The sequence below is a fragment of the Periplaneta americana genome, chromosome 15 (assembly GCF_040183065.1).
Source record: "Periplaneta americana isolate PAMFEO1 chromosome 15, P.americana_PAMFEO1_priV1, whole genome shotgun sequence".
NCBI lineage: Eukaryota > Metazoa > Arthropoda > Insecta > Blattodea > Blattidae > Periplaneta > Periplaneta americana.
The window spans coordinates 10,135,055-10,157,256 of record NC_091131.1 but is presented as its reverse complement, the minus strand read 5'-3'; the positions used below and the strand labels follow the sequence as shown (position 1 = coordinate 10,157,256).

General features: G+C 37.2%; 1 protein-coding gene across 1 annotated transcript in view; it reads right to left on the bottom strand.

Annotated features, from left to right (window-relative positions):
- The window catches only part of LOC138714623 (F-box/LRR-repeat protein 3-like), a 74,136-nt gene that overhangs the window by 24,915 nt on the left and 27,019 nt on the right, over positions 1-22,202 (bottom strand). The window contains exon 2 of the mRNA XM_069846655.1: positions 2,620-2,742. The gene's annotated coding sequence lies outside the window, so the exon portion shown is untranslated. The remainder of the gene's footprint in view (positions 1-2,619; positions 2,743-22,202) is intronic.

Below are 22,202 nucleotides of genomic sequence, written 5' to 3'. Positions count from 1 at the left end.
GTTCTATTTTAGTCGGTACAATGTAATGTGAGGTACACTCTTTGACACGGAAATTGGTCGCTGTTCAGAGACTAAATCCCACCTCGAAATAGCTCGGGAATCATCGTGTGAGCTGTGTTGACATTCCTGCGTTTTACATAGAGAGATTCTAAGCCCGGTCTTTGAAATGAAAAGAAAAATAAAGGCTTCGTAGGGAATATGTCGTTTCGTGACATACAGATACGTCGCTGCTATGACTTGACTTCATCCACTTACCTCGATGCTTAATATTTCCAAGTGTGAATCTCGCATCAACCCGAACGGCACTTAGACAACCGCTACAGGAGAGCGACCATTTTCCGTGTCAAAGGGTATACAAAGTTGCAACTTCAACATTCCACCCACCCCCACTTCGTGATCACCTGCTTAAAATGTAGTGATTTTCTAGCTGTTAGGTCCACTTCACTCGTAAACACGCATGTTACAGATGTCACGATAGTTACACATTTGTAACTTATAGGTTGGCACAATTTGAGAAATCATTCTCGTGAGGCAAGCTACTCTAAATGAAATTCACCAATTTTATTCAGATGGCATCCTCCTACTCTTCATTTTTCACCGTTTCTGCAGATCATCTCTGGAACTCTCTACCACATGTCAGAGACTGTCGGACATTATCTAGTTTAAAAAATAAATTAAAATTGCACTTTTTCAATTCAGATTCCTTTCAATTATAAGTCCTTTTCTCTGCGATAGTTTTGTAAAAAAAATCTATATTTCTTTTTCTTCCTTTTTCTCTTTTTTTCTCTTCATCAACAGATGAATTTATTATCATACCTTTTTTATTGTGGATTTTATTTAAATTTCGTATTTTTTCTTTTTTTATTGGGGTTCTATTACATTCCATTTGTTGTATTCTTCCTTATGTGTTCCCTGTAAATTATTTGTATTGAGTTGCTTTTATTATATTCCAATTTTTAGATCTGTATTTTACTTCTTTTTTCTATTACGGTATTATTTTCAAATTGTTTAGTGTCGATTTTGTTATGCTATTACTTTTTGTAGTATGTATTCTGTTCATTATTATTATTATTATTATTATTATTATTATTATTATTATTATTATTATAGAGAGGAGGTAAGATCTGTCCTGTGACCTTATCATATGCCGTGTTTATATGATAAACTAGCCGTACCCGTGCGCTCCGCTGCACCCGTTAGAAATAAATATGAAGTAATTGCATAATTAAAATAGGACATTTGATCCACGGAACATTCGTGTTTGATAGAAGGATAAATTGTTTATTATGTTACTTAATTTAAATTGTATTAAAAATTAAAATGTGATCATTTTGATCCAGAGACCACTCATTTGGTCATAAAAATTATTTTAGGAAATACAGGAAACGAATGTACAGAATAGCCTATCAAGTTTTCTGTGCATAAGAAGCTATTTTAATCTTTCCTGTCCTCGATTCACTCAGAAGTTACTGTAATAACATTATAGCATTATGTCCATCTAGAGAAACTACACTTTCCAATGGTGAATTAATAATTAATTATACAAATCGGTTAATTTAGCTTCCGATATTACTTCATACAAACACAGAAACATTCTCTGTAGGCTATGTTTCATAGCTTTCGATTGCTGTTGTCCAAGGCCCCTTATAGACGAAGTCATTTGTTTTTTATTTCATTACACCGCCTTAGATGGCGTTGTTATTGTAATTTTGAAACTCATTTATCTCATTAAATATCAGTCCTATAAAAATTTTGCATAGAATAAAACTTATCGGAAATTTATTTTTAAAGAAACTTTTGTTATGTAATATTTTTCGTGAAAATTAATAATAAGGGAGATATTTCGATTTATTTAATTCAAGCCCCCTTATAACCTCCCCTTTTAAATAAAATATTTTGAATGCCATGTAGCCTAAATTCTAAGTTACAACGAACTTAATTTATATTCCAATTTTCATATAAATCGGTTCAGACATTATCGCGTGAAAAGGTAACAAACATCCAGACAGACAGACAGACAAACAAAAATTTCAAAAAAGCGATTTTCGGTTTCAGGGCGGTTAATTATATATGTTAGGACAAATTATTTTTGGAAAATCGAAAATTACCAGAAAAAATTCGGCTACAGATTTATTATTAGTATAGATGATAATGGAGGGGGAGATAGGTTTCAGTCTGAGATGAACTTCCGTGTCAATAGATTCGTATAGTATTAACATCATAAAACAAACTCTCTTCCTGATAAGTGATAACTTATTCTTTCTCCTATCGCACAACTCACATGTCAGGTCTCGCTTCCTCGTCTATTCTAATCATCATTAGGATCATCAATAAGAAGGATAATTATTAGCAGAGCTGCAATAAATAAGTATGCTATATTTGGCAACACTGTCGTGATAAAAGATTTACGCATCCCCAGTGTATTGACACCACCCACCGGTCAAGGCCATTGTCGGTGCATGTCTTTTTTCCGTTAGCAATCAACCCAAAAGGCACGAAGGATAATAATTGTAGAATTTGGAAGACACGCAGAATGCATGTTACTTGCATAAGGTTACGAGATATGTGTGATAACTTCCTTATCGGCCGCACAACATAATAGCATGACGTCATAAATACCAGCTCGAGTAGAGGCGACTTTCACAAGGTCGAGCGGGGCGAATGTCGCTGGCGTCACGTGCCGATCCGGCTATTCACGTGAGCGATTCAATGCGACTCCACGGCGCACGCGCACTCTCGAATCTGCAAAAGAAAAAAAAGTCGACATCAGAAAAAGGATATTTCTGTACATAACAACCGTCGCTAACGTGTTTCATTAGTTACTGAGTAACGATTCTCAAGTGGAGCTGATTCGAAACTTTTGAGCCCCGCTCTCTTTTGTATTTTAGACGCTTCGTTCACCACGTTCATAAAACAATTCAGTGGAGAAGAATAAAATTAAGCCTGCCCTTTCTATTTACTTTTCAGGAGTAGATTAATGTCTCAGTTTTATTCTGGTCGGGGTTATCAACTTAAACATTGAACATTTTTAAGCTCGTACATTTTTATTGGTTATCTCCTCTTCGTTTACTGTTAGGCTTCGAGTTTTGAAACAAGATAATGCCGACACGCGTTTGTATGTCTACACACGTGGTCGTGCAAATCCCCCGAACAATGTTCATATGCCTGAACCTGTTTAAACTGAAATTGGTAAATATAGTTTCTGCGATGAAATGCTATAATGATATCGTATTTTCTAAAGATAGCAGAACATACATAGGAATTTCAATGACAATTACAAGATTAGACGACAAGAAAATAATCGCTGTCATGAACATGACGCGAATTTAGTTCATGCTGCGATTAATATGATCGTTTATAGTTTCTCGTACTGTCATACCGAAGTAATGTACTTTGTATTAAAGTAGAGAGATGAATTTTTTTATATATTTTATTGTATAGGTTTCTTACCGTAATGTTAAACATCTATGACTTATACCTAGAAAAACACAAGGTGTGTATGTCACAGTGAACAGTAAGTAATGTTATTTATTTCAAGGGGTTATTCTTTGAGATGCTTCAAACAAAAAATGTTTAACACAATTTCGAATTATCACGTCGCCATGAAAAGCTTCAGTAGCTATTACAATTTTGCTCGTTTTGGCTTCCTTTTCGAGAAAAAAAGTTTTATATGAAACATTCCGTAGCGTGTTTTGGGAAAGCCATTAATTTAATCCTAAGTCAATTTAAAAGAGCAGTGTATTATGATAATAAATTATTGAAATAATTATAGTTTTGTCCTTTAAATGTGCAGAAAAAAAATATAACTTTTCGTTCAGCAAAGGAATTTTACAATGTTACAATAGTTCGGATCAAATTTCTGCACATTTAAAGAACAACACTAAAATCCTTTCATTCATTTATTATCATAATACACTGCTGTCTTAAATTGACTGAGCATATTGAGAACTAAATCAAAGATTTCCCCAAAACCCGCTATAAAATGTTTAATATAGGGTAAAACAATTTTTATCTTGAAAAGGAAGTAAAACGAGCATTCAAATGACTATTTTGTCTATTTATTCTGCAGAGTTCGATGCTTTTTTGTTGCTGTACTATGATTTATGTATTTGATATGGAAGTTTATTTTCATTTCAAATTTTTTCATACAATTCAGCACATAATACCTCATTAAAATATGTTTTGACAATAAGCTAGACTTTCATAGCTTCAAATTTCGTTCAATATTTATATATATATATTTTTTTTTTTCATTTGGCCATAAAGAGTTTACTAAGAAAAAAACACAGCGGCATTTACAATCTGATTGGTAAGTGAGAAAAGTACAGATTCTATCACCAAGTGAGAAAAGTACAGATTCTGTCACCCGCTGTCAACATATATAATATTGTTACGACAATAAAAGAAAAAGTTTTATGGACCAAACATTTCTTAGTGGTCGTACAAGTGGCGCTTCCCAGCATTCATATCTACTCGAATAATTGCCCACTAAACTACAAACCACGTAGCGTAAATACATTGGCCGCATTCAACAGAACACATCGATTACTAATCGATTATCTAGCATCTGCTAATGCACGTAAAATCTGCGATGAGTAATGTTTCATGAGGAATCGGACGCCATGCTTTTTTATCGCTTTTGAAGTTCGATTTATAATCATGATTTGTGATTTGTTTACATCCGGTTTACGGCAGAATTTTGAAAAATTGAATATGAATTTAATAGAACGATACATAACGTAATTGGAAGCCGAAAATTTTGTGACAAATCTTGAAATGACAAGAAAAATAATTAGTTGGCAATTTCCTTGGTTTATTCAACTGTTTTTAATAATATAGTTTAACAAAACTTACACCTACTTCATTCCTTTAGTAAACTCAAAAGTACATCCAGAAAAAATTACATCGTCACGTGACTAATGATTTAGCGATTACTTATCGATGTTTTCTGACATTGAAAATGCATCACCGCAAAAAAACGCGGGACATTTGAGCGTCCCTAAAAAACGTTCAGAATATAGGGACATTTAAAAAAAAGGCACTGTCCCGGAAAAAGGGGACGAATGGATACCCTACTTTATAAAATCTTTAAGAAAAATCCTAATGTAATCAATAGCACGTGACTGAAGTGAGGCTTCATTGGCCGCTGTTTGGCGCCACAGATTCTCAGTACATGTTCCCGCTTACTGTTGTACATTCTGTTTCATGTTAAACATTTCCCGTTACTCGTCAAGTAGGCCTAACCTACTATACATTCGTTTGCTTAGAAGACATTTACTTTATAATTACTGTAATTAAATTATTTTTAAACTTAGGCATAAAGTCAATCGCTGCCAGACAAAGGAGTTATTCCTTCCAATTGGAGTCGTCAGAACTATCGTCGGCAGGATTTATGACGAGACAGTCCACAACAGCGTCAGTTATCCCTTTCAGCTGGACCATGCGGTCTGGTTGACTTGCTCTGACTAGATAACATTGGATTCAACTCACTTAACTTATTATATACATTTAAGACTATTTGTTTTTCTCTGCTTTTGAGAGGATTTCCACTCTTATGTTTAATAACCACACACACCGAGGATGCAGAAGCCATACTTCAGTACCACGTGCTTACGTGAAGAACTACGAGCTCAAGTGACGCCAGCTTGTTACAAGAACAGACTATCTCGGTATTACTGTTGGTATTCATCCGCGTTCATAGTACATAACAAAATATAAATGTAGCTTTTCTTTTACATATCGTTTTACATATGAGCGAAATTATATGTTTCATTGTATTTAACAACTAGAATTCAATTTTTTATTTTCAAATAATACAAGATTATGGTTTCCCAATACGAACTATATTTTCCTGCGTCATGTGAGTGTTTCGACTGGGAGCCAATCACGGTTATGACAGCAACGTGCTTATGTTTACATTAGGATTTTTCTTACAGCGAAAACAGTATAGATAGGTAGTCTTACTTACTTACTTACTGGCTTTTAAGGAACCCGAAGGTTCATTGCCGCCCTCACATAAGCCCGCCATTGGTCCCTATCCTGAGCAAGATTAATCCAGTCTCTACCATCATATCCCACCTCCCTCAAATCCATTTTAATATTATCTTCCCATCTACGTCTCGGCCTCCCCAAAGGTCTTTTGCCCTCCGGCCTTCCAACTAACACTCTATATGCATTTCTGGATTCGCCCATACGTGCTACATGCCCTGCCCATCTCAAACGTCTGGATTTAATGTTCCTAATTATGTCAGGTGAAGAATACAATGCGTGCAGCTCTGTGTTGTGTAACTTTCTCCATTCTCCTGTAACTTCATCCCTCTTAGCCCCAAATATTTTCCTAAGAACCTTATTCTCAAACACCCTTAATCTCTGTTCCTCTCTCAAAGTGAGAGTCCAAGTTTCACAACCATACAGAACAACCGGTAATATAACTGTTTTATAAATTCTAACTTTCAGACTTTTTGACAGCAGACTGGATGATAAAAGCTTCCCAACCGAATAATAACAGGCATTTCCCATATTTATTCTGCGTTTAATTTCCTCCCGAGTGTCATTTATGTTTGTTACTGTTCTTCCAAGATATTTGAATTTTTCCACCTCTTCGAAGGATAAATCTCCAATTTTTATAGTTCCATTTCGTACTATATTCTGGTCATAGATAGATAGTCTACTGCGTAAAATACATAACAAGAAAATGTGTCATTTGCGTGGTATTGTTTATTGTGTTAAGAGAAGATTTTGCGCCGCGTGACGTGTACTTAGTCCCTAAGCTAATCTAGCTAATTGGGCGACTGTCCAGTATTTTCATGCTGAGATTGAAAGAGATGCGGCTCCGCCTCCATACATGTCCTCTAATCTCTACCGTACACAGTGCAGTTATTTTATCTTTTCTGTTTGAATTAACGTGCTTCTGATGCAACACAGACTTCTAGAATCACCCGATGACAAAGTACAATCAATTGCACATCCCGCAGCTAATCGTCCTAGTCTCTGAATGAAATGTTACCAAGTCAAATCAACACTTTTTTTGCAACAAGGATTTTTCTCAAATTTTCTAGTAGTTTTTGGTAGTCTTTTTAGCTGCAAATCCTACGAATCTGGGTTCAATTCCTGACGTTAATTGGAGTGATATTTGTAGTGAAGAGGACCGATATATTAGGACTTTTTCTGGTGTTCTCTTATCCAAACTTTAAATAAATTTCACTCTGTATTTTCTCTCACATCATGTAACTATGACATATCATTAGAGCCCGGGGTTTGGTCTCTGACCCACTGAAAATAGATCAGCTGTGTACAGAGTACTGCTCATAGCACGCTGCAGGGTTAGTATTTTTTTGCATTCATTATCTGATTAATATTGTGAAGTATGAGAGCATCTCGATAACCACGTTGCGCTCTCAGTGCATTTCGTTTATATTAACGCTAACCGATTCTAAAGGCCCATTCACAGTGAAAATTAAACATAACCTTAACATAAACACAGAAGTTTGCGCCCAGGCTACCAAATGGGATCATTCACAATGATTCACATAAGCATTGACATAAACATTACCGTAAGACGTTAACATGAAAGTTTGCAAACTCCAAACTTTCATGCTTATGCTTACGTGATTTGCAAACAGAACACAATCGTGGAGCGCTGAAGTATACGACAGAATATGAGAAAATGGCGTCGTTGTTATGTTTCCATGGTTACCAAGTATGTTTGCTGTTATGTTTATGTTCCCATCGTGAATGATCTTGATTTTACCGTAACGTTTGTATTCCTAAGGCTCATTCACAATGAAAATTAAACATAACGTAAGCGTTAACTTAAGAATATAAACGTTACGGTAAAATCAAGAAGTCATACCATCATTCACGATGGGAACATAAACATAACCGCAAACACACTTGATAACCATAGAAACATAACAACGACGCCATTTCCTCGTATTCTGTCGTATACTTCAGCGCTCCACGATTGTGTTCTGTTTGCAAATCACGTAAGCATAAGAATGAAAGTTTGGAGTTTGCAAACTTTCATGTAAACGTCTTACGGTAATGTTTATGTCAGTGCTTATGTTAATCATTGTGAATGATCCCATTTGGTAGCCTGGGCGCAAACTTCTGTGTTTATGTTGCGGTTATATTTAATTTTCATTGTGAATGGGCCTTTAGACTGATTGAAGCTGTCGATCTGTACGACAAATTTAATCGTACTGTTACTTCATAAAAAAAAAAAATCTCTCCATCCACCCCACTCACTTATAATCAACTCAGTATTGCTTATCAGGGAATACAAGTAGTGGCTATTCAGAAAGAAAAGAATGCTAAGTGTTTGAAGGTTAACTTGCAGATAAAAAGTTTGGAGTGAATAATTCAGTTTTAATGAGTTAAATATCAGTTATTTTATTCTAAAATCAGAGCAGACAAACCATCTTTTATACAGAAACACTTACTTACTTACTGGCTTTTAAGGAACCCGGAAGTTCATTGCCGCCCTCACATAAGCCCGTCATTGGTCCCTATCCTGATCAAGATTAATCCAGTCTCTACTATCATATTCCACCTCCCTCAAATCCATTTTAATATTATCCTTCCATCTACGTCTCAGCATCCCCAAAGGTCTTTTTCCCTCCGACCTTCCAACTAACACTCTATATGCATTTCTGGATTCGCCCATACGTGCTACATGCCCTGCCCATCTCAAACGTCTGGATTTAATGTTCCTAATTATGTCAGGTGAAGAATACAATGCGTGCAGTTCTGTGTTGTGTAACTTTCTCCATTCTCCTGTAACTTCATCCCTCTTAGCCCCAAATATTTTCCTAAGAACCTTATTCTCAAATACCCTTAACCTATGTTCCTCTCTCAAAGTGAGAGTCCAACAAGTTTCACAACCATAAAGAACAACCGGTAATATAACTGTTTTATAAATTCTAACTTTCAGATTTTTTGATAGCAGACTGGATGATAAAAGCTTCTCAACCGAATAATAACAGGCATTTCCCATATTTATTCTGCGTTTAATTTCCTCCCGAGTATCATTTATATTTGTTACTGTTGCTCCCAGGTATTTGAATTTTCCACCTCTTCAAAAGATAAATTTCCAATTGTTATATTTCCATTTCTTACAATATTCTGGTCACGAGACATAATCATATACTTTGTCTTTTCTATATAGAAACACTAAAACAACAAAACACAATAAAAATCTAGAAGTATTTCTGAAGAAGGCCCAGAGCAGACCTTCTTCTTCTTCTTCAAAGTCTTCAGATATGAAATTTCTGAGAGCAGTGAGGGCTACAGATTGCTATACAATGAAAGAAATAAAAATAAAAGAATTAGCAATAGACGAACTAAACCCAAAAACCAAAAAAAAAAAAATATAGAACACAGTGGATACAAAGTGTACTACGGATGAACGACAGGTTACCAAGGACAATTCTACACTACACACCAGCTGGAAGGAGGCATTTGGGAAGACCGTTGAAAAGATGGGTAGACCAATAAATTACTGGTAAAAGTTTGGAACTGAAAAGGATCCAGAAGCAACCAATTCTTTACAATGATGATATTATTGGGTTGGTGCAAAAAATAGAAGCGTTTTTTCGCTGTGAGATGAATAGAAGACAGGAAGTCATAAGTAATTCATTCCCATACATACTTTCTGCCAACCCTGGGATAGTTTTCGATACCACGTCTGAAAAATCTGCTGGTTTGGAGTTTAAGAAGTCGTCAAGCCAAGTTTGTAAAGCATCTTCGTTATCAAAGGAATTCTCTTGAAGACTGTTGGAAAAGGTGGAAATCTGAAGGCGGAAGATAGAGAAAATATGGGGGATGTGGAATCACTTCCGACTCAAGGTCTTGAATAGCTGCTTTCGTCATGTTAGCGGAGTGCTGGTGTGCATTATCTGTTGCAGCAGCACTTGATGCAGTTTTCCCGGTCGTTTTTCTTCAATTGCGGCCGAAAGGCGTCTCAGTTGTATAATGTGCGCGTTTTATTAATACCCAGCTGGTATCGAAGACGACGTTTTCCTTTGAAGAGATAAGATAAGAGTTTTTTAATTGATTAGGCCTTTTCAGATGCCACTCCAGTCATAAGAAGCGGTAACATATGACTACCAATGACGCGTTAGCATTTTTAATTGACGTGCCGATATCAACTCCACGTGGAGTACGAAACACCGTTGCCGTATCTCGAATTCATTCAGGCGGGTTGAAATAAATATATCACTAATGGTAACTGTAACTAGGAACGATCTTTACAACGGAAACGTGCCAACAACGCTTGACATTGCAAGTATTGATGCGTGCAGAAACGATATATCACAGCACAAAGGCTTCCGACTGAGTATTAAATGAACGCACTAACTATATACGGCGCCTTCTTCATCTCACCAGACGCATAATATCAACTTCTGTGGATGGACATTAACTTTTGTACGGAGTGGTGTGTGTGTGTTGAAACGACAGAACCTTTTTATGGCAGTGCTTTTTCAATAGCATTCTCCCCGTACACGACACATGCTTCGATTCGCCTTCGCTTCTCTATTAAACTCAAACAAGAATATTTCACTTAACACTCCATCTTCTTTAGCCCACAAATAGCTCAAAATTGTTCAATTCAGCAAAAGGAACAACCGGATAATACCCACGGCAGAGCAATGTCGATAGTCGACGTTACTCGCTGGCCACTAGTCACCAGGCCGTACCGAGCCGTGCCAAACAAAACACAATCGAAATGGTGGTAGTAAAATTCGCGACTATATTCTTAAATAATTCACTGCATTAGTCAAGTGCAAGACTTCTGGCTTCTGTTGCATTCAAACAATTATAAAATACGATAATTTGGTCCAGGGAGCATCCGTTTTTGATGCAAAGATAATTTTTTTGGCTTGTTTCTTAAATAAAATTACGAAATGGCGTTACAGTGCTTAACATTTAATAAAAAAAGAAATATAGCAAAACTGTTTTGTCTCGAGACTCTCATCTAAGTCACGTAATAGGTCACGTAATCTACTTCAATATATTTGCGCAAATATATCTTGTAGCTAACAGTGGTGCTATCTCTCGGTAATGTTCAGAACGAAGGAGTTAGAGAGAGAAAAGAAACAAATTTCTCCCTCCAACGACACCACACACCAACGTCGTGTTCTTATGTTGGCAAGATTGTGTATTTACTTAAATTTGGTGCTAAACGTAACGGCACGGTTCAAAGATACCGTGGGAATTCTCCAGTTTAGCGCAGCAAAAAAAATTCAAGGCATATTTACAAGCACAACACTGAAAATAACAAATGACAAACGATAAACAATCTCCTAACACCGCAGTGCTGTGATGAACAAAAGCGCTACGAACTTTGCATCAATCTAATATTACAGTCTAGTGTATACAGTCACGAAGCTTGAGTTGTGAGGGTGCTAGGAACAATAGACTGTGCCGGTACTATTTCGCATTGTCTGTAATGAGGCGATATTAGCGATCCTAGTGGTTAGCAACTATCTATGGATGCCTATTTAATACGTATTGAGCTTCGTGACTGTATGTACTAGACTGTGCTAATATTATGTAATGTATGTATAAATATTGAACGTTTATATAATATACTCACCGCGTTTGTATACGAATAATAATTTTTATTAAATTAAATTTAGGTTTAACATTTCGTTAAGCTTTTATGCGTTAAAAAATGTTACACGGAATTTTTTAGATGTCCATCTGATACCGAAATCACAGACCTACAGCAACTGTTTTAACACGGCTCATCTTGTGTAAATATATAAATCACTGAAATACAGAAGCATCAAAATACGTTATTCATTTATTATTTAATGCGCTATCGATATTGTTGCAAATGCCTATATAAAGAGACGAATATTCCGAATGGCTGAGTGGTTTCTGGTTTCTTTCAGGAAACGTTGCGATGCACATATCCTCCTAAAATATAGATATAATTAGAATACATCCACTAAAATAGACATAAGCAGGGCCTATGGGTTGCGCATTCCATTTGATCAATGTTGTAATAAGGGGTCGTGAATGAGCAAATGAAGTTCTTTAACCAACGAATGCATTGCGGGTGGCATCGTCGCAACTTCCATAAGGGGCAATGTTTTTTTTTTTTTTTTTTTTTTTTTTTTAATTTAGTACACATAATCGGCATGCTCCGTTACTCGTGGGTAACACTACATGCCTATCTAAACATTTAACTAAAAATCATTATTAAATACTTAGTCTAGCCTAACATGTCCTTTCGTTATCTATACATGATTCAGTTTCTCAAAGTCTATTGAATTTACAAATTGTATGAAACTGTTTCTATAGTTATTCATTAATCTATTTTTCGAAACTGGCCAGTTTTCCAGTTTTAAAACACTATTCACTAGTTTCTCTCTTTCACTCGATATCACTTGGCATTCGTAGAGGATGTGGTCCAAAGTCTGGTTCCCTCCGTTGCAGGGGCACATTGGAGAATCTACTATCTTGAAGCGGTGGAGATATGATCTTGTTTTGCCGTGTCCTGTGACTATCGCAGTGAAGTTTGGTGTGGGCCTGATGTTTGTTTTTAATCTGTCATTGATGATTGGGAAGAACTGCTCCTTTTGTTGTCTGGTTCCATTGCAGTTGCCACTTTTCTGTGCTCTCTACTTTTATGCGGTGTACTATTTCCTTTCTCGATATCTTCGTGTATATAATTTGTAGATTGTCTTGTTTTGCTGCCTCCTTAGCGAGTTCGTCTGCCAGGTCATTTCCGTAGATCCCTATGTGAGCCTTCACCCATTTTATGTGAATCGTCCATCTATTGTCTTCAAGCTGTTTGTATTTTTGTTTAATGTCGTCTATTATTACATTTCGGTTCTGGTTGTTTTTTAAGAGGTCTATGGTTATTTGGCTGTCAATGTATACTACTGCTGTTCTTTCAGTGATTCTGTTTTCTGGATTTTCTTGGAGTGTGTGAAGCGATTGCAATATGGCTATTTGTTCAGCTTGGTTATTGGAACATTCGAAGGGGCAATGTTGTAATTGTTTTCGAGTAGTACGTAGAAAAAAGTTTCTTCCACCTTAAAAAAGTCTGAAACTGAGCTTACCTAGTCATGTGATCGCATAACTGGGGGACCACGATAGGTGGCGAACTCCGGACAATGAAATCCGATTAATGGTATCTGTGGGGATTCGCCGCTGGCCGTGCAGCGTCCCTATCTCATCTGGTAGTCACACAGCTGACTGGTAAACGCCAGGTGTTCGGCCTACTATAGCCTAGTTTAAAGAGAAGTATCTTCGCCTTTTCTCCTTTCCGAAGACTGAGCTAGCGACCGCTTGTATTAAGTTTCGTAAAGCACCGACCTATCGTCGTCCTGTCCGGCTTTTAAATTATGTATGGTGATAAAGAAATACAGGTTCTAGAGTGTACACTTATAGGAGAACTGCGCGCATTTTTAGATCTCTACATCGGAGGAATTTAATGTTCTTTTTAAAATTACACACCGATTCAGGAGCGTGATAATGTACAGTAGTATGGGACATTCTGAACGAAAAACATTATATATAAACGTGTCTCATTCTCAACGGTTTTGGAAGTCCACAGTTATGGAGAAATGGTTAGCTTGTCTGACCGTGAAACGAGCGCGCCCGGGTTCGAGTCCTGGTTGGGACAAGTTACCTGGTTGAGGTTATTTCCGGAGTTTTCTCTCAACCCATAAACTTTCGGCGGTGGACCCCGGACTCATTTTGCTGACATTATCACCTTCATTTCATTCAGACGCTAGATAACCACAGCTGTTGATAAAGCGTCGTAAAATAACCAATTAGCAATTAAGAAAAACGGTTTTGGGGAAACCAATCGAAGCCACGAGGAACAAGAACAGTGCAGATGATAATAACTTAAGAGAGTGTTACCTGTACATATTATGTTGTTGTGTTATATGTACAATTCTCTGTATTATCACCGCTTCGTTTTAATGTGATAAAGTTTCATTATTAAATTGAGGGGGAATACTGCAGCGGAAAAATCTGGGTAATTGTCTCTTTATCCCCACGGACAAACGGCTTTCTAAAAATTAATGTACAACACACATGTTAAAATGATTTTATTTTGTTCGTAGGACTGCTCCACTCGGCCTGCAGACTCCTTTCGCAGATATCCTTGTCCATAAAATAAAATGTAATTTTTAACATATATATCATAAATAACAATATTAATACGATGCAGAAGCTTTTTATTCCCCTCAAATAAAATTCAGACTTTGCTTACTGAAACCAGTTATTCAATTATTCTCTCACATTATTATCGCTATAAAATTTTCTTCTTTCGAGTCCTGTTTACAAACAGAAAACAGCATGATGGAGTTAAATCTGGTGAATATTATGACGGATGACGCTACAGTCGGCTTACCTCACCTATGGCTCTTCAGTTTCTCACAGTAGTCTTATTGATAATGACATCATGTTTCAGAAAATCAATTGCTTTCTATGCTCAGAAGATTTTTTGGGTCGAGAAAGAGGAATGCTTCCAGGTTTTGTTTGATTTTTGTTTAAGACACAAAGTGGTGATCAGTCTTTTATTTATAGTAACATAAAGGTCCCTATATACTTTTGTTTTATTTCTATAAAACATTGTGCAATCTCAAAGCAATATTTCACTTTTTTTCTGCTTCTGATCAACGTTCAGTGCATTAGGAACCCACCTTACTTACTTATGGCTTTTAAGGAACCCGGAGGTTCATTGCCGCCCATCGGTCCCTATCCTGAGCAAGATGAATCCAGTCTCTATCATCATATCCCACCTCCCTCAAATCAATTTTAATATTATCCTCCCTCTACGTCTCGGCCTCCCCAAAGGTCTTTTTCCCTCCGGCCTCCCAACTAACACTCTATATGCATTTTTGGATTCGTCCATACATGCTACATGCCCTGCCCATCTCAAACGTCTGGATTTAATATTCCTAATTATGTCACGTGAATACAATGCGTGAAGTTCTGCGTTGTGTAACTTTCTTCATTCTCCTGTAACTTTATTCCTCTTAGCCCCAAATATTTTCCTAAACACCTTATTCTCAAACACCCTTAACATCTGTTCCTTTCTCAATAGTGAGTGGTTTCTATAACTGCAAGGTACGCAGACTTCGCATCTCGCGGTTATAGAAACCACTCACTATCTCTCGTGCAGTCCGGATTTGTGCGAGGCGGGCCTCGCATCTCGCACGTCGGATGCGTCGGTTCAGAAAAACCAAGGTTTTAGGCCTGAATGGCACGAATCTGTTTGAGTTCTGTATTTGGGAGAAGCGACCAGAGGAGATATGTTTCTTTATAACAACCGTAATTTTTTGACAAGTGTACCGTTTGACAGCGATCTTTTTTTTCTTTTCCGGAAGTGCACTTCACATACGGTAATAATTTGTTTCTCTATAGCAGGCCTGCACAAGGTTTGCGCTCTCCGAGCCGGCTCACAGCTCATGAGCGGAATGCAGATATTAGCTGCGCTCTGTATAAGGGTGGACTGGAAGAAGGGGTGATCTCGTACAAAATATACACAAAAGGAAGTACTATTACGAGTGCTTATGAAATGAATTCCCGTTCAGTGTTTGCAAAACTATCTTGGACTATTATTAATTAATAAAGAAATATTTATTTTATAGAAATAATAGAAATTCTATAGCTACTTAAATGTACAATATCATTTTGTTATAAATTTATTTATCAATACATCAAAACGAGGTTTTATGCTGTTGGCAGCTGAAAGGAACAGTAGCCTACTGATCATAATGGAACATCAGTTACATATGTTCGATGTCTGCCTTTATTAAAGTTGATTATAGAAAACAGTTGCTCACAAATATAAATGTTGAGCCAAACATAGCAATCATTTTCACAGCCAGCCTGTGTAGTCGTGGATATTATTGCTAATATTTAGTCTTGTAAAACTCAACCAGACTAGTAGTATTATTCAAACGATCTTTAGCCCTTAGGTCACATTGAAGATCAATAAGTTCGAGCTTAAATCGTTAAATGTTATGTTCCGTCTTTTAGATTCCTCCATACTGTACTGTAGCAGTAGGTAAGCAACGTGAAACAGTTACTGAGAATAGGCCTACACACTGCACTCCTCTAGATAACTGAGTGGTCGTTTCCCTCTCTTCTACCTATAGCAAGTCTATGTCATATATCTTCCTCTCCGTTTCGGCGAGCGGTAAACACCGCTCTCCCGCTCCGAAGGAGCGCTGTTTGTGCAGGCCTGCTGTATAGACTTCACCCAAGAGGCTTATATATAAGTCCTCTTGACTTCACCTGAGCTTGAGCTACGTTCTTAAACCCGTAATCTGCCATGAATATGCGTATTATCCGGTTTACTTTTCTTTCGAAGAAAGCTACAAGACTTCATCGCCCTCGGACCTAGTGTCGGGCATGTTTTTTGAAGAATGCGTGACTGGATAATCGTCAGTAGTAGAGGTATTCCCCGTAGGTTCAAGGCCTCGTCCGTAAGGTAACTGTGAGAACCGCACGCATCGCACCGCTGTCGTTACGAATTCAGACACGCGCTGGCGCTACACGTGAGCGGCTCGCTCGAGGTCGTAGTTCTTACCCCGGCTCAGGCTCTGCCTGCGATGAAGTAACGGTCCTTGAAACACGAGGCGCGACTGTGCTGGGGAAATGTGTTGAGTTGGGAAAGCGTTTAACTATGCTTCACCTAGGGCGCACACAAAAGCCCTCCAGCATTGACTTTCGGCCGCGGTCATGGCAAACAGCAGTTACAGTGGCGGAACCAATAGTTTGTGAGCGAGGCTATACCTTGATATAATGTATGTATCAGTACGTTCAGTAATGAACGCTTAGTGCAATTTTATTAATGAAATTCACAGGAAATCTTTACAAGCTGTAAAATTTACGAAAATGATAAGAACTGCTACATTTTTCGTGAATGAATATACATTATTTTGTCCATACCTGTCGAGCAACGATTAGAGCGTCTAGCCGCGAAACCAGGTGGCCAGGGTTCGATTCCCGGTTGGGGAAAGTTACCTGGTTGAGGTTTTTTCCGGAGTTTTCCCTCAACCCAATATGAGCAAATGCTGGGTAACTTTCGGTGCTGGACCCCGGACTCATTTCACCGGCATTATCACCTTCATCTCATTCAGACGCTAAATAACCTGAGATGTTGATAAAGCGTCGTAAAATAACCTACTAAAATAAAAATAAAAAATACATTTTGCAAACATAATTTGTAAGCTGGGTATATGTAGAATTTCGAAGGTCGTCAAAAGTTACATTGTTATAGGGCATTTAAATATGAACAAATTAAAATAGGTCTACAATATCTAATATCTATATGAAATGATGAAATGATTAGCCTAAAAGTGTCCCGTTAAGGGCAAAGGCTCCTCCTATAGAGGGAGAGCTCTATTTGTCTCACGCGGTGAGCTACTCCGCGTAAGAGATGTTTACAACCTTCGTTCACATTCTGCACAGTTTGGTATTGTTCGCTTGTTTCTGTCGCACTGGTTTTAGTCGCTGTTCACTTGTCTTCTTATGTTTTTCCAGTCTTCCCTATGTCTTGCTCTGCTTGACCAATGGCTTCCTACAAGTTCACTGAAGAGGTCGGCCCATCTTCTTCTTGGTCTTCCGGGTGATCTCTTGCCAATGCGGGGATCCCATAGTGTGACTGTCTGCGTCCATCTTCCGTCTCTAAGTCGTGCAACATGGCCTCCCCACTTCCATTTGGTGTTGGTGGATTGCAGTGCTGGATCGTCAATTGCTGCCATCTTTTGTAGCACTTCGTTTGGAACTCTGTCCCTCAGTGATAAGCCTAGTATCCTTCTCAGCATCTTCCTTTAGCATGTTTAGAGACTGTTACGAAGTTTGGCAGTGAGAGACCATGTCTGACACCCATATAACAGTACAGGAGTTACGCAGGTCTCCAATATTTCTATTCTGAGTTTCTTGCCGAGTGTTCCCTCCAGTACGATGAACTTGAGACTCCAGAATGCCTTCCACGCGAGAGAAATCCTTCGTTTTATTTCCTTCTCTGTCTTCTGGTGGAAGAAGACTAGCTGTCCTAGGTATATGTATTCAGACACGTATTGTAGTTCTGCACCATCAATTATTATGGGTGACTCCGGCCCGTTCGACATTACTTGTGTCTTGGTCATATTCATCAGGAGGCCTGCTGAAATATCTATATATCGATGTCTAATACCTCGTATCTACAAAAATGGTCATTTAGTTTAACTATATTATTATTATTATTATTTTCACAAAATTGGACAATTAACTAATATTTTGTCCTCGAGTAGACCTTGCAAAGCAGAAACGTACATAAAAAGTTTGTCTATTTTGAGAAAAAATAATTTTTTTAATATATTTTTAAAATTTACCTGCAAATTTACAGATACGAGGTATCACTTCTTAGCCATCGATATTTAATTTGAACTTTGCATGAACATTTTGACAAAACCATAAAGCCTATTTATTATGTGTAATGTCTTAAGGGGACACTCAACTATATTTTGGAACTTTTTTCCTATTTGACAATCTTTTTCAAATTTGGAGAAAAAGTTTAATATACACATGGAAAGTAACATGCAAAATCTCAGCTCAATACTTTTCAAAATAAAAAAAAATTCAATTTTTAATCAATCATTAATTGAAATATCACTTTTAATTATCATTTTTTATTTTTTGGCTTTGTGCATTTGACTGTGACTTCTCAATGAATAGGGGAAGAATTCTGCCTATTGATTTAGTTCTGTCACGTAAATTAGTGTAGAAATTTAATCCTTCATTTCTATGACACTTTTTCTCCAATTTTTAAGTTGAGTATCCCCTTAAGCGAAAGCTATTGTCATGATTGCGGGGAAAAAATATAACTTAATTAAAACTTGGATGTTAAATTATTCAAAAACGTAAAAATAAAGAAATTCCATAACAATCGCTATCATATTACAATACAATCGACAGCTTTACTGCTTTAGTTTGTTTCGCAGGATATAGTAGTTTGCGCTGTCGTTCCTATGGAACAAGTTCACATAATTATTTAAGAAATATGAAAAAAAAAGTTGGAAGATTTTTGTAAAATATTATAATTTTACCAAAATATTAATAAATACCAAAAATTTTTATTTTAATTGCATTTTACACATCGTGAATAATGAAAATCTTATTCCCATACCATTAGCAGGCTTGGTTTAGTACAGGGACATCATTTTATTTTTACTTCAATTTTTATTGTACCTGAGTTTTTGAATGTACTTCACTCCCACCCCTCTACTAGTAAACTTCCAACCGTTCTCCAAACATAACGAGGCCGCGTATGCAGTACTGAGTTACTGAGTATAGTACGTTCCAGAAATATGTTCGCGTTTTCCAGTGACGAAAGAGCTTTCAATATTGAATCATATTTTCGCACAGGTACTGTCGTCCGTTTGCCTACGTCGCATCCCGGTTTCCCCCACCAGCTTCTGTTCGCCCCTCTGTAAAGTCTAGTAGCTGGGCTGTCTTAGCTCTTTTCTGAAAACATTAATTTCTGTTAGGAATTGGACGTCTACGTAATAATATCAACTGTTTAAAATAACTTAAATAAAAGGGCCTCAATAAATAATTGTCACGTGATTTCCCCCCTCTCTACGACCGTGCGACAAAACCACTTGAACGGACAGTAGATAGCATTTCTGAGTAATTTTATCTTTTTGGATCAGGCAGAAGTTAAGATTGAATTTTCAGTACGTAAGGTACTCTTTTATAGAGTAGGTATAGAATTATTTCAAGATGAGTTACTCGTACGAAGGACGAAACTGGTAATTGGAATTAGGTACAATAGTCTATAGTGCGATAATATGCACAAAAGAACTGAAGCCTGTATCGAAATGAACAGCCACCATTTTCAAAAATGTGTTTAAATATCCATATTATGATTATTTTTCAATTTAACTTCTTTCTCTATATTGTACGCTAATGTGCTGTAACAGTGCAATATGCACTACATAATTAATTCGTCCGAATGGATAGCTCAGTTCGTGAGTAAAAACACTTACAGTCTTACTAATAAAAACTCTATATACAGACGTTTAATTGTCTTATACTTATACAATGAGTAGCTCGTTTATAAGTTGTGTGTAAATTCCTTACTAATAATCACTACATACGTCGTGTATAACAGTATAACTGTTACACAGCTACGTCATAGTTTCGTCTTTACTTCGTTACGAAAGGTAATAGAATATCTGAGGTTCTCTATTGCATCCGTTAGAGCGCTCTAGTGTGGCGTGTTAAATATCGATAGTACAACTGGCTCTAATCGATTACCACACTACACTTTGGTCAAAGAGTACAAGCTATAGCAATATTATTCTAATAATTCTATGATCTTTGGTTTGTTCTTCTGTGGTTACAAGGTAACCATCATCATAAAATGACAGTCGATACGAACAGCTGTTAGAGGGGCGGCCATTTTTTCCTCATATACAACGCTTAAACAAGGGGTTTCGTGTATATAACTACTGCAAATCAATTCCCATTGTATAGTTACAGCCTGTTTATACGTCCATAGCTTATTCACGGTTTATTAGTAACGTTTTCTGTCTCAACTCTGCATAAGTCTCATATAAAAACTATACACGGTTTATTAGTAAGACTGTTATTGTTAATACTAACTGTATTTTGATTAAACAAAAACCTAATGAAAATGATCAAACTCAAAATTGCGATATTTCCTAGTTTACGTAAATGGATGAACTACTTTACTTCCCTCCTATACCTAGTAAAGTGATTTGTATTTTACGCCAGTATCATCGAACTCCAGTCTTGGAAGGGGGAGCAAGCGCAGTTTCCGGTTGTAGATCTTTAATCGAAAGGTATAGCCAGGTTAATATTAAAAATATTAGTAAAAATAAAATGATGTCCCTGTATATATGACATTTCATATTTTGCTTGTCACTAAGTTATAAGAGAATGTGTTTCGTGTTCAATGTAGATGATGTAAGTTTATGTTGCTATTAAGTGCGATCAGTGATTGTACTTATTGTATCTTCTGGATGAGGGTTCAAGACAGTAAACTGTAACAGCGATATCATTGATAATAATCGATAAAGATAATGAATTCTTGAGGAAACTCGTAAAGCGTACGAGAAAGTATGCGTCACCTTAGCCACACAGATTATTTTAGTAGCGCATGCATACCTTGCTCGCGGTGACTAATTACGACGTTCAGATTGTGGGCCAGTCACGTGTATTATGTCATGCACCGCTAATCATTGTAGAAAGTTCCTACGTCCATAGTCAGCGGTTCAAGGCGAGGGCGAAAGATCCGAGATTCGAAGGCCGGCCCGGCCACGAAGCGACGAACCCGTCCACTCGATAGGCTGAATCATGGGTATGAGCTAGAAACCGCAGTAACACTTTCTACCCTTAACTGTAGTTTATTTTACGACGATTTGTCAACTGCAAAGCCTATCTAGCGTCTGAGTGAAATGAAAGTGATAATACCAGCTAAATGACTCCAGAGTCCAGTGCCGAAAGTTACCCAACATTTGCTCTTATTACTTACTTACTGGCTTTTAAGCAACCCGGAGGTTCATTGCCGCCCTCACATAAGCCCGCCATTGGTCCCTATCCAGAGCAAGATTAATCCATTCTCTATCATCATATCACACCTCCCTCAAATCCATTTTAATATTATACTCCCATCTACGTCTCGGCCTCCCCAAAGGTCTTTTTCCCACCGGCCTCCCAACTAACACTCTATATGCATTTCTGGATTCGACCATACGTGCTACATGCCCTGCCCATCTCAAACGTCTGGATTTAATGTTCCTAATAATGTCAGGTGAAGAATAGAATGCGTGCAGTTCTGTGTTGTGTAACTTTCTCCATTTTCCTGTAACTTCATCCCTCTTAGCCCCAAATATTTTCCTAAGCACCTTATTCTCAAACACCCTTAACCTATGTTCCTCTCTCAAAGTGAGAGTCCAAGTTTCATAACTATACAGAACAACCGGTAATATAACTGTTTTATAAATTCTAACTTTCAAAATTTTTTGATAGCAGACTGGATGATAAAAGCTTCTCAACCGAATAATAACAGGCATTTCCCATATTTATTCTGTGTTTAATTTCCTCCCGAGTATAATTTATATTTGTTACTGTTGCTCCAAGATATTTGAACTTCTCCACCTCTACAAAAGATAAATTTCCAATTTTTATATTTCCATTTCGTACAATATTCTGGT